This window comes from Pteropus alecto, unplaced genomic scaffold (assembly GCF_000325575.1).
Source record: "Pteropus alecto unplaced genomic scaffold, ASM32557v1 scaffold74, whole genome shotgun sequence".
Lineage (NCBI taxonomy): Eukaryota > Metazoa > Chordata > Mammalia > Chiroptera > Pteropodidae > Pteropus > Pteropus alecto.
The window spans coordinates 4690522-4694349 of record NW_006436291.1 but is presented as its reverse complement, the minus strand read 5'-3'; the positions used below and the strand labels follow the sequence as shown (position 1 = coordinate 4694349).

General features: G+C 50.5%; 1 non-coding gene across 1 annotated transcript; it reads left to right on the top strand.

Annotated features, from left to right (window-relative positions):
* Positions 1–331: 331 nt before the first annotated feature.
* Positions 332–450, top strand: LOC112480498. The gene has a single exon (XR_003046617.1). It is a non-coding gene; the product is annotated as a 5S ribosomal RNA (ribosomal RNA).
* The last annotated feature ends 3378 nt before the right edge of the window (positions 451–3828 follow it).

The window sequence follows — 3828 nt, the reverse complement described above, 5'->3', positions numbered from 1 at the left end:
ACTATTTAATTTTATACCAACATTCTTTCATATGGAAAAGAAACCTTTACAAGCAGAAACCTTTTCACGTTCCAAGGCTAAAGACAAAAGTATTTTGTTACGTGTTACATAATTCACAACCAATTTTCAAGATCGACTTTGGCCAAAGAAGTTCTTTGTGACCAGAAACATTTGGATTTTTTTTTTTATTAAAATAGCACAAAATGTCACACTCACACATGAGAAAAGCACACATGCAACAACTAGAAAGTTAAAAAATAAACTGAATAAATAGCAAATCACCAGTGTGTCCCATAATGACAAGTAAACACCAGTTTAGAACACTATTGTGGTCTACGGCCACCCCACCCTGAAAGAACCCGATCCCGTCTGATCTCGGAAGCTAAGCAGGGTCGGGCCTGGTTAGTACTTGGATGGGAGACCACCTAGGAAGACCAGGCGCTGTAGGCATTAAAAAAAAAGAAGAAAAGAAGAAGAAGACTGTAGTGATGTTCTGAAAAGATATACATTGAGCCCAGTATTTAGTCAAAAGTTGACGGAGACATTTAACCCCAGTTCATCCGGTGACGTTTCTGGAGCTCCGGCACCTGGGTTGCTCCTCACCTGGACTGGTGGTAACCTGCCCCTGGACACTTCACTTGACTTCCTGTCCCTTCATGGCTCTTGTATGGCAGGTTCCCTGGGCCCCAGGTGCCTCCCCCCACCCACCCCTCTACAGGACATGGTTGAGAAGACGGCCTGTTAGTGCCACCCCAGAAGGACCGACCTCATCCCCAGCTTCCGCTCCATAATCTCAGGGCCCAGTGTGTTTGTAGCCCTGTGATTGACAGCTCCCAATCAATGTCATGGCCACAACAGAGAAGAAAGGATTTCCCCAGGTGGGGTCTGCAGACAGTTTGTGGCCGTGCCGTGGTGTCCTGACCAAGCCCAGGCTCCCTGCGTGTAAAGTTGGGACCTCCCATTTGGTATGAGCTTCTTACAGCTGCTGCAACAAATGACTACAAACTTAGTGGCTTGAAACAACACAAAGTTGTTACCTTGCAGTTCTGGAGGTGGGAAGTCTGAAATGAGCCTCACTGAGCCCAAGTGAAGATGCGGGCAGAGCCGCTTCCTTCTGGAGGCTTCCGGAAACTGCCTGCGTGCCTCGTTCCGTGGCAGCCCTCCCATCTTCAAAGCCAGCGTGCCGAGTCTCACATCAAGTCACTCTCCTTCCTGCCTTGTCCTTTTACTCCCTCAGCCCTGGAGAAAGATTTGGTGTGAACTGGCTTGAGTCTTATGCCCACCCTGACCTGGGGCCGGGGAATGGGGTGGCATTACCGGCTCGGTTTAGGTCATGGGGGTGCCCATCCTTCCCACCGGACGGGTGGGATGTAGTGATGGGTGGCATCGCAGAAGCACAAGCTCGAAGCAGGGGCGACGTTTTCTAAAAGGTCTCAGATGCTCTTCTGAGCGGACAAAACAATAAATATCAGCGACAAGTATTTATTATCTTAAATCATGAAGCAATATTAAAAACGTTAAGTAAAACATCACCCGTAGTCCTGTCATCCCCAAAGGGCTGCAGTGGACTCCATGGGTATTTCCTCCGAGTCGTTCTTCTCCCCTGGACACGTGTTCGCGGTGAACATAGCCCTCCCATATTGTACAGACGATTTTGCATCCTGCTCTTTTGACTTGAAATTACAACAGAAGGATTTTCTCATGTTATTTTCTTTGATTCTGTTTCCTGCACAATCCACTTCCTTTCCCACTCAGCTCTTTGGCAGGAGAATCTGTAGACTGCACGAATCACTGGGAAGAGGATGGGGTTTTTCGATTTGGGGGGAAGAAAGAGGGATTAAAAGGACAAGCCTCTGTGACCCTCCCAGAGCTGCCGAGATGAACAAGTGATATATGTGAGAGTCTCTTAGAAACGGCTACATTTATCAGAGTTGTGATCATTAATCACCAGATGCCTTTTTAAAGTGATCGAGTCCACCGGAGAGCATTGCGTGCCCACAGAGGGTCGTGCTCCTGGCCGCACAGTCCCGCGGGAAAGGAGCGATTTCACGGATTTACTGCGGGTCGTGGGGGGCAGCCACGCTTCCCAACGCACTTCCAGCGTCAGGTGAGGAGAAGGTGCTGTTCTCAGGGCAGCCGGCAACACAGGCATCCAGACCTGCGGGCTCTGAAGCGGCTTAATTGAAATTCACAACAAAACTGAATTCCGGGTTAGTGCGACTTGACTACTATGAAGGATGGAACTAGAGCCTTGGGTCACACAGGGACAATGAGGAGAGCTTGTTCGCTGGCACCGAAACAACGTTTCTCCTGGAATTAAGCTGTCTTCAGTTAACAGAACTACATTTTCTGTCATTCTCTGACTTGGATTTCCTTTTCTCCCAAGATAACATGGACAGGACCCAGGTATTGTCAGTGACTCAGAAAACACAGTTTGCACACAGAGCCAAGTTTGGCTGTGGGTTTACTTGGCATCCAGTGGGCTCAGCTTTCCTTGGAAAACGGCAAAGCCCGAGGAAGGTGGGCGCCTCCTCCTCCGTCCCCTTCCACTCCCCATCCTGCGTCTGCCGTCCATCAGCAGCGCTGCCAGTTCTGCCTCTGGATTCTCCTCCGCTCCCCCGGCAGCTGGAACACGCCAGTCCCACCTGCACTGCTGCGGGCTGGCTTCACAAGAGCAAGGGTGAAAGAAACCGCAAGCACCCTTCCCCTGTCACAGCCCTCCACTGCCTGCCGGTTACGCCGAGATCGAAATGCCCACTCTTCGCCATGGCCCACCGCCCTGCCGAGGGCAGCTCTTTCCGACCCACCCCTGCCTCGCTCCCCCACGCTCCGCACCCCGGCCATTCATGCCTCTTTCCTAGTTCCTGAACCCTCCAAACTGCCTCCTGCCCCCGGGCCCTGGCACCTGCTTGAGCCCTGGCCTGAGCTGCTGCTTCTCTGCTCGCCATCTTCCTGACCGTTCAGCTCTTGGCTCAAGGTCGAGATGGTCTTCCGTGAGGCTTCCCCGAATCCGTCCTGTTCTACTGCGTTTCGAGCGCATTCACTCTTGGAGGGGATCTTGTGTTTTTCATCTATGCATGCTTGTCTTCCGTCTCCCCAGCCAGAAGTGAGCCCCCTGGAAGCAGGAAGTCGGGGACTCTCATCTCGCCTAGGAGGTACTCGATAAATGTCAGTTGAATGGAAGAATGAATGAACATCCGATTCTGAAAAGACACGTTTTCGATTAGATACGGAGGATGAAATTTCATAGTCTAGTTTCGCATCAGTTGAGATCCCCTTGGTTTTTGCCACTAACTTCCTTCACATGCGCTTGTCTTTGAGCTAAGGGAGAGGGTTCCCTTAACGCTCATTAAGGTCGGGCAAGGGAAAGTCTTATTTCTAGTAAGGGAAAGCGAAAGCATGAATCTCACTAAAATGTCAATTGCCCTAAGGTGTGAAAAATATTTTAAAATTCTCCATTTGCTCTTTTGTGGTACGATCCGTTGTCAAAACCTTTTCTCCAGATAATATTCACGCCTGGTAAATGGAAAAAGAGAGTTTTCCCAGAATACCATAAAACACGCTCGGCTAGATGGAGCTTATGAGTTTCAAGTGCCTTCCTAACCTGCAGTGTCTGGCGAGTTTGAAGTCAAAGTGGCGAGGGAGGAGAGGAACCGTTGATATACAGAGCCCGCGAGCTGCTAGGGAGGGTGAAGGGGGCCAGTTTAAATGTCGAGTTCAGGAGCCTTCTCGGAGGGAAAGGATCAAAATCCCAGACCTTCCTCGCCCAGGATCAAACGGCCTAGAGCCCGCCAGGTGGGCTGGCTGGTCCTGGCCACCCTCTCTGAT